This window comes from Babylonia areolata, chromosome 16 (genome assembly GCF_041734735.1).
Source record: "Babylonia areolata isolate BAREFJ2019XMU chromosome 16, ASM4173473v1, whole genome shotgun sequence".
NCBI lineage: Eukaryota > Metazoa > Mollusca > Gastropoda > Neogastropoda > Buccinidae > Babylonia > Babylonia areolata.
In genome coordinates, this window is record NC_134891.1 from 24785816 (window position 1) to 24795815 (window position 10000).

A 10000-nucleotide genomic window follows, 5' to 3' on the forward strand; every position below is an offset into this window, starting at 1 on the left:
AGACCCTTACAGGTAATGACAATAAAAGTGTCAAAGCGTCTCTCTCTCTCTCTCTCTTTCCCGACCGTCTAAGAAAATAATCAATAAAAGAAACATGCCAGCTGATAATCACGAGCACTAATCTGGTCACTGCGATAAATCTATATATAGCATAGGCCCTACCTTCCTATATCAACCAGTTCAAAAACGACTGAACACTTCCTTACCTGCCTGAAGAACCAAGACTGATCCACTGACACAATCAGAAGCAACCAGTTCAGTCAGTGAAGCATCGACGCCAAGATCACTAAAGTGGTCGCACTGACAAATCCGCCGACTGTGTGGCGAGTCTGTTCCCAAGTCGTCAGTTCGTTCTCAGTCCGGCAGTAGTGTGATCACAATACAATTCCTTGCCATGCAGTCACTGAGTGGTATCACGGAATCACGGTGTCTGTTGCAACACACAGTTTCAGTTTCAGTTTCAATAGCTCGAGGAGGCAGTCATTACGTTCGGTCAAATCCATATACGCTACACCACGTCTGCCATAAAGCAGATGCCTGACCAGCAGCGTAACCCAACGCGCTTAGTCAGGCCTTGAGGAAAAAAAAAGAAGAAAAAAAAAAGGTGAATAAATAATAGATAAGCTTACACAAATAAATAAATAAATAAATAATAACTATAATGTAAAAAAAAAAACAAAAAAAAAAACGATAACAATGATGATAAATAAGAACACACAGAAGTATAGTATATAATCATTATATCTCCATGGAATCCAGGACACAACACAGGTAACGCAGACACATCCATGTAGCAGAACTGAACAGTGTCAGTATCAGTATCAGTAGCTCAAGGAGGCAGTCACTACGTTCGGTCAAATCCATATACGCTACACCACGTCTGCCATAAAGCAGATGCCTGACCAGAAGCGTAACCCAACGCGCTTAGTCAGGCCTTGAGAAAAAACAACAACAACAAAAAACAACTTTAAAAAAATAAATAAATAAAAAGACAATAATGATGATAAATAAGCAATTAAGAACTGAATAATGTAACTACTTTAGACTTTATACTGTATCATACATACATACACACATTAGGTATCCCATTAATCAAGAGGTTTAGTTATAAAACTGAAAACAGTGACGCGAACAAAATTTTTACTCGCGGCATCAACGCGAACTGCGATGGTTAACAAGCGAGCGACCCGGCTCACACGAGTTGGACACAAACTGAGCCTCCCTTCCCTGCCTCTTCCTTGTCTTCAGTTTCTCTGGTTTTCAAGAGTTATGCATGCGTGTGAATGACTGGTGTGAAAGCGCTTTGATTTGTCTCTGCACAAGATTCAACGCTATATAAATACCATTATTATTATTATTATTATTATTCTAACCCATTCAACGTGTTGGGATTTTTTGTATTTTGTATTTTGTATTTCTTTTTATCACAACAGATTTCTCTGTGTGAAATTCGGGCTGCTCTCCCCAGGGAGAGCGCGTCGCTACACTACAGCGCCACCCATTTTTTTATATTTTTTTCCTGCGTGCAGTTTTATTTGTTTTTCCTATCGAAGTGGATTTTTCTGGAGAATTTTGCCAGGAACAACCCTTTTGTTGCCGTGGGTTCTTTTACGTGCGCTAAGTGCATGCTGCACACGGGACCTCGGTTTATCGTCTCATCCGAATGACTAGCGTCCAGACCACCACTCAAGGTCCAGTGGAGGGGGAGAAAATATCGGCGGCTGAGCCGTGATTCGAACCAGCGCGCTCAGATTCTCTCGCTTCCTAGGCGGACGCGTTACCTCTAGGCCATCACTCCACATATACGCGAACGTCAAACATCAGCTCTCTCTCTCTCTCTCTCTCTTCATCTTTTTTTCTTTCTTTTTTTTTCCCCAATAGATATAGTGTGGAATGATTTTATTCCACCTTGAAAACCACGGCTGAAACTGACACAAACCGATTCCAACAGCAGGCGCGGCCTCAGTATCACAGTTATATTCTTAATTCAAAACCGAGTCAAAGATCACACACTATCTAATGGGCAGGTGTAATTGTATCCGTTCCAGTGTAATGATGTAAACCGAACACCATCATTTTATTTTATTTTATTTATTTTTATTCTTATGATTATTTTCTTTTAAAGCACACACACAGTTTCAACGACACAGGCACAGCGAAAAAAAAAAAAAAAAAAAAAAAAAAAAAAGGGAGGCAATTCTCGTCCCGCAACACAAAAATAAATAATGAAAAAAAAAGAATAAATAAATAAATGAATGAATAAAAGCACTCCGTTGATTATATAATTCTATAATAGATAAATAAATGAAATGAAGAAGAAGAAAAAACAACAACCCCAAAACAAACAAACAAACAACACCAAAAAAACACAAAACACATGGGAACCACCACCACAATCACTGACCATTTCCACCACCTACGGAGTTTCGGGGTCCATCGAAGAAAATTCAAAGAAAAAACAAAAAGAAAAATTTTTAAAAATAAAAAAGAAAGAAAGAAAAGAAAAGAAAAAGAAGGGGTGAAAAAAAACAAAAACAACAAAAAAAAAACACACACAAAAACAACTAAAGCTCCTCTCCCTGATTCACACGACATCTACCGAACTCTCCGTCGCTCCCGGCCCGTCCTTCCCTATAATACCACTGAGCTGAAAGAATAGATGCTTGTTATATGTATGAGCCTTGACAAAAACCTCACTCCAAGGGCAATGCACACACACACACACACAATTATCTTGCCATCTGTTCCGGCACGCACACACACACACACACACACACCAGTACAGCCAGGCTTAAAGGAATTGTTCCACCAGCCTCTCAGCAGTGAGTGAGTGTGTGTGTGTGTGTGTGAGTGTGTCTGTGTGTGAGTGAACGAGCGTGTCCGAATTTCACAAACGGTTCGTCTACTAGCAGAGCGCGTGAGTCTGGAAGCGAGCGGCCTGAAAGGCGTAGTAGACTAGTGTCAGAGAGAGAGAGAGAGAGATATGTTGGTGCCCGAGCCTGCTAGCCGCTATATAGCAGAAAACCCAATCAGACTGGGAAACAGAGAGAGAGAGAGAGGGTAGGGTGGGGTGGTAGGGGGGCGAGAGGGGGCAGGGGGTGGGGGTGGGGGGGGGGCAGAGGTGGGTTACGGAGCGAGAAAGACCCTTCTTCTTGAGAGGACGCCGGAAGACTATAAAGAGACCGACAGTGCAAGAGAGATGGAGAAACGGAAGGAGAGAGAGAGGGAGGGAGGGAGGGAGAGAGGGAGAGAGAGGAAGAGAGAGGGGGAGAGAGGGAGGGAGAGAGAGAGAGAGGGAGAGAGAGAGAGGGGGAGAGAGAGGGAGAGAGAGAGAGAGAGGGAGAGAGAGAGAGAGAGAGAGAGAGAGAGAGAGAATTTACACAGCGAGAGAGACTAGCACAAACTGAGAGAGAGAGAGAGGGGGGGGAGCGACGGGGAGGGGGGGGGAGAGGGCTTTCTACACAGACTAGACAGACAGACAGACAGACAGTAGCAGAGTTTGAGTCGCATTTAAGTAAAAAGGGAGGGAAGGCTTTCTATCTATTATAGAGGGCTGTGAGTGTGGTGAAGAGTTGCTGTTCGTTTTTTTGTGTGTTTTTTTTTTTTTGGGGGGGGGGGGGGGGCATGTTTTTTAGTGGGTTTTTTTGTGAGTGGTAGTTTGTTTGTTTTTGTTTTTTGTTTTTTTTGTTTTTTTACTTTCTTCTGGTGTGTGTGCGCACACGACTCGGTGAGCGAGAGATCGTTTTCAACAGCTGGTTTATTATGAATGGGACGAGGTGGAGGGGGCGTGGGGGACGCGCGCCGGGGGAGGAGGGGGGGAGAGAGAGAGAGAGGAGGGCTGGTATTTGAGTGGAGGGGAGAAGAGAGAACGGGGGAGGGGGAGGGGGGAGGGAGGGTATGTAGGGGGTGGGGGAGGGATGTAGGGAAGAGGAGGAGGAGGAGGAGGAGGGAAGAGGAAGGGAAAGTGATTGGTGATGGTGGTGGGGGTAGGTGGGAGGGAGGAGGGAGATGGAGGGGGTGGGTGCAGAGACGAGAGAGGGAGACAGAGAGAGAGAGAGAGGGAGGGAGACAGACAGAGAGTGAGAGGGAGACAGACACAGAGAGAGTGTGAGACAGACACAGAGAGAGAGAGAGAGGGAGACAGACACAGAGAGAGTGTGAGACAGACAGAGAGAGAGAGAGAGGGAGACACAGAGAGAGTGTGAGACAGATACGGAGAGAGAGGGAGGCAGAGAGAGAGTGAGAGAGAGATGGGCACAGAGAGAGAGAGAGAGAGTGAGAGAGCAAGTGATGTATAGAGTGACAGAGAGACGGGGAGTGAGGGAGAGACAGAAAAACACAAGGAGAGAGAGAGAGAAAGAGAGAGAGAGAGAGAGAGGGAGAAAGAGAGAGACAGACAGAGACAGAGAGACAGAGAAACAAAGCGAGAGAGAGATAGAGAGAGTGAGTGAGAGAGAGAGGCACACAGAGAGAGATTGAGAGAGCGAGTGATGTATAGAAAGTGACAGAGAGACGGAGTGAGGGAGAGACAGACAGAAAAACACAAGGAGAGAGAGAGAGAGAGAAGGAGAGAGACAGAGAGACAAAGCGAGAGAGAGATAGAGACAGTGAGAGAAAGAGACAGTGATGAGAGAGAGACAGACAGACAGAGACAAAGTAAGAGACAGAGTTTCAGTTTCAGTAGCTCAAGGAGGTGTCACTGCGTTCGGACAAATCCATATACGCTACGCCACATCTACCAAGCAGATGCCTGACCAGCAGCGTAACCCAACGTGCTCAGTCAGGTCTTGAAGAGAGAGAGAGACATAGAACTGAGACAGAGTGAAAGAATGAGAGAATGAGGAGGGGAGGAGGAAGAGAGTGTCCGAGGAAAGAGAAGTAGGGAGAGAAGAGAGGAAGGAAGGGAGAGAGGAAGGCAAAAGAGGGTGATGATGATGATGATGATACTGATGAGGCTGCTGTGTTTTTGCGGTGTTTAGACAGGTGCTGAGAACCGCAAACACACATGCAGCTAATGTGTGTGTGTGTCTGCGTGCGTGCGTGCGTGTGTGTGTAAAAAATATCAACAAACAGACACACGCATACACACAAGTCGCACGCTTTGCCTTGCCGCCTTTACACACGGAATCCCACACGTGCACTCTCCGTAGTATTGACAGATGTGCGCGTGTGAAAGAACAGAGAGAGACAGACAGTCAGAGACAAAACTCAGTAATATTTTACTGCAAGGCTACCGGCCTGTTTGCAAAGGAGGTACATACTTACAACTGAGACACACAAAATACCGAAAATAAAGGGAGAGGGGATTGAGGGGGAACAGGGTCATGGACACAACATTTTATAACTGAAAATGTATGGCAGACAATGATTTTAAGTTCTGGTTTCTTCCTGGAGTACCTTTTATAGTTTTTGAAAAGTTATATATATTAATCATGTCACGAGAGAGAGAGAGAATAATCTACATATAATATGAGGACAGTGCAGAAAATAATTATGCATGTTGCCACGATGAATTTCGCCGCGACTTGAAAACAGCAAGGCCCCAAAGGACAAATGATTAACAAACAGCGAAGAGTGGTAACTCCCTCCGTTCACAGGGTACACAATTTTAAGTCAGCGCTGCTGATTGTTATCGATTCGGCCAGCACACAGGTAAATAAATTTTTAAAAAATACATCAGAACAAACCGCAGACACTTCCTCAAAAAACAAACAAACAAACAAAAAAAACAAAACAATACTATTAAAAAAAAAAGCAAAAAAAAAAAAAAGCTCCGGGCTTGTTATTGTACCGACCATAAATGTTAACATGTACACACAGCAGCAATGACAGAAGATATTGTGCAAACACAAAATTTAATTAGCTTTTATTGAACATGCGGACAATTTAGAACAAAGTCATAGATTGCATCGATGTATTTTTGACTCGAAAAAAAACAAAAAACAAACGAACAAAAAAAAAAAAAACCCAAAAAAAACTAACCAACCAACCAAACAAAACAAACAAACAAACAAACAAAAAACAACAACAACAACAAAAAACCAACAAAACAAACAAACAACCAACCAAACAAAAAAACCCAAAACAAACAAACAAACAAACAAAAACCAACCAACCAACCAACCAAACAAACAAAAACAAACAAACAAACCAAAAACAAAAAAAAACAAAAACAAAAAAACAAACAAAAAAACACACAACCAAACAAACCAACCAAAAAAACAACTAAACAAAAAGCAACAAAAAACAAAAACCAAATAACCAACCAACCAACCAAACAAACAAACAAAAACACAAACAAACAAAAAAACACACAAACAAACAAACAAAACAAAACAAACAACAACAAAAACCAAAACTGTGAGGCAAGAAGAGTAACGTATTTAAACAACAATAAAGAGAGGCAACTCCCTCCATTCACGAGGCAGATAACTTCACTGAAGTCGATACCGAGTAACGTATTTAAACAATAATAAAGAGAGGCAACTCCCTCCATTCACGAGGCAGATAACTTCACTGAAGTCGATACCGAGTAACGTATTTAAACAACAATAAAGAGAGGCAACTCCCTCCATTCACGAGGCAGATAACTTCACTGAAGTCGATACCGAGTAACGTATTTAAACAATAATAAAGAGAGGCAACTCCCTCCATTCACGAGGCAGATAACTTCACTGAAGTCGATACCGAGTAACGTATTTAAACAATAATAAAGAGAGGCAACTCCCTCCATTCACGAGGCAGATAACTTCACTGAAGTCGATACCGAGTAACGTATTTAAACAATAATAAAGAGAGGCAACTCCCTCCATTCACGAGGCAGATAACTTCACTGAAGTCGATACCGAGTAACGTATTTAAACAATAATAAAGAGAGGCAACTCCCTCCATTCACGAGGCAGATAACTTCACTGAAGTCGATACCGAGTAACGTATTTAAACAATAATAAAGAGAGGCAACTCCCTCCATTCACGAGGCAGATAACTTCACTGAAGTCGATACCGAGTAACGTATTTAAACAATAATAAAGAGAGGCAACTCCCTCCATTCACGAGGCAGATAACTTCACTGAAGTCGATACCGAGTAACGTATTTAAACAATAATAAAGAGAGGCAACTCCCTCCATTCACGAGGCAGATAACTTCACTGAAGTCGATACCGAGTAACGTATTTAAACAATAATAAAGAGAGGCAACTCCCTCCATTCACGAGGCAGATAACTTCACTGAAGTCGATACCGAGTAACGTATTTAAACAACAATAAAGAGCGGCAACTCCCTCCATTCACGAGGCAGATAACTTCACTGAAGTCGATACCGAGTAACGTATTTAAACAACAATAAAGAGAGGCAACTCCCTCCATTCACGAGGCAGATAACTTCACTGAAGTCGATACCCAGTCAGCTAGCACACACAGGTAAAATATGCGAAGTGTGTGTGTGTGCTATCAGTTATGTGGAAAAGGCCCATCTTATGTTCTGAAGCAGGAGTTGCCAAGACAATCCTGCAATGCACAGTTTCAGTGATAGGAGGAAGGAGAGGCAGATTGAGATAGAGAGAGACAGAGACAGACAGACAAACAGATAGACAGACAGGAGAGACAGACAGACAGGAGAGACAGACAGACAGACAGGAGACACACAGACAGACAGACAGGGGAGACAGACAGACAGACAGGGGAGAGAGAGAGAGACAGACAGACAGACAGACAGACAGGAGAGTGCGAGAGACAAACAGACAGACAGACAGACAGAGACAGACAGACAGACAGACAGGGGAGAGACACAGACAGACAGGGGAGAGAGACAGACAGACAGGGGAGAGACAGAGAGACAGGGGAGAGAGACAGACAGACAGGGGAGAGAGACAGACAGACAGGAGAGACAGGAGAGTGCGAGAGACAAACAGACAGACAGACAGACAGAGACAGACAGACAGACAGGGGAGAGAGACAGACAGACAGGGGAGAGACAGACAGACAGGGAGAGAGACAGACAGACAGGGGAGAGAGAGACAGACAGGGGAGAGACAGACAGACAGGGGAGAGAGACAGACAGACAGGGGAGAGACAGACAGACAGGAGAGAGAGACAAACAGACAGGGGAGAGACAGACAGACAGGAGAGAGAGACAGACAGACAGGGGAGAGAGACAGACAGACAGGGGAGAGACAGACAGACAGGAGAGAGAGACAGACAGACAGGGGAGAGACAGACAGACAGGGGAGAGAGACAGACAGACAGGGGAGAGAGACAGACAGACAGGAGAGAGAGACAGACAGACAGGGGAGAGAGACAGACAGACAGACAGGGGAGAGACAGACAGACAGGAGAGACAGAGACAGACAGACAGACAGGGGAGAGAGACAGACAGACAGGAAAGACAGAGACAGACAGACAGACAGGAGAGACAGACAGACAGGAGAGACAGACAGACAGACAGGGGAGAGAGACAGACAGACAGGAGAGACAGACAGACAGGAGAGACAGAGACAGACAGACAGACAGGGGAGAGACAGACAGACAGGAGAGAGAGACAGAGACAGACAGACAGGAGAGAGAGACAGACAGACAGGAGAGACAGACAGACAGACAGACAGACAGGGGAGAGAGACAGACAGACAGACAGGGGAGAGAGACAGACAGACAGGAGAGACAGACAGACAGGAGAGACAGACAGACAGACAGGAGAGACAGACAGACAGACAGACAGGGGAGAGAGACAGACAGACAGGAGAGACAGACAGACAGACAGGAGAGACAGACAGACAGGAGAGACAGAGACAGACAGACAGACAGGGGAGAGAGACAGACAGACAGGAGAGACAGACAGACAGACAGACAGACAGGGGAGAGAGACAGACAGACAGGGGAGACAGACAGACAGACAGACAGACAGACAGACAGACAGGAGAGACAGACAGACAGACAGACAGGGGGAGAGACAGACAGACAGGAGTGACAGACAGACAGACAGGAGAGACAGACAGACAGGAGAGACAGAGACAGACAGACAGACAGGGGAGAGAGACAGACAGACAGGAGAGACAGACAGACAGACAGACAGACAGGGGAGAGAGACAGACAGACAGGGGAGAGAGACAGACAGACAGGGGAGACAGAGACAGACAGACAGACAGACAGGAGAGACAGACAGACAGACAGACAGGAGAGAGAGACAGACAGACAGACAGACAGACAGACAGGAGAAAGACAGACAGACAGGAGAGACAGACAGACAGGAGAGACAGACAGACAGACAGACAGGAGAGACAGACAGACAGACAGACAGGAGAGAGAGACAGACAGACAGACAGACAGACAGACAGGAGAAAGACAGACAGACAGGAGAGACAGACAGACAGGAGAGACAGACAGACAGACAGGGGAGACAGAGACAGACAGACAGACAGGAGAGACAGACAGACAGACAGACAGACAGGGGAGACAGAGACAGACAGACAGACAGGGGAGAGACAGACAGACAGACAGACAGACAGACAGACAGGAGAGAGAGAGAGAGAGAGAGAGACAGACAGACAGACAGGAGAGACAGACAGACAGACAGGAGAGACAGACAGACAGAAGAGACAGACAGACAGACAGAGAGACAGACAGACAGACAGACAGAGAGACAGACAGACAGACAGAGAGACAGACAGACAGACAGACAGGAGAGAGAGAGAGACAGACAGACAGACAGGACAGACAGACAGACAGACAGGAGAGACAGACAGGAGAGACAGACAGACAGACAGGAGAGAGAGACAGACAGACAGGAGAGACAGACAGACAGGAGAGAGAGAGAGAGAGAGAGAGAGAGAGAGAGAGAGAAAGACAGACAGACAGACAGACAGGAGAGAGAGACAGACAGACAGGGGAGACAGACGGACAGACAGACAGGAGAGACAGACAGACAGACAGGAGACAGACAGTCAGACAGACAGTCAGACAGACAGGAGAGAGACAGACAGACAGACAGACAGTCAGACAGGAGACA

The 10000-nt window shown here is 45.4% G+C and overlaps 1 protein-coding gene across 4 annotated transcripts in view; it reads right to left on the minus strand.

Moving 5' to 3' along the window:
• LOC143291251 (solute carrier organic anion transporter family member 4A1-like) overlaps positions 1 to 10000 on the minus strand; it is a 115092-nt gene that overhangs the window by 60417 nt on the left and 44675 nt on the right. For 2 of the 4 annotated variants that reach the window (XM_076601056.1, XM_076601058.1), the window contains exon 1: positions 207 to 426. The exons of the other annotated variants lie outside the window; for them this stretch is intronic. The gene's annotated coding sequence lies outside the window, so the exon portion shown is untranslated. Of the gene's footprint in view, positions 1 to 206; positions 427 to 10000 lie in introns of those variants that run through there. 4 annotated transcript variants of the gene reach the window in all.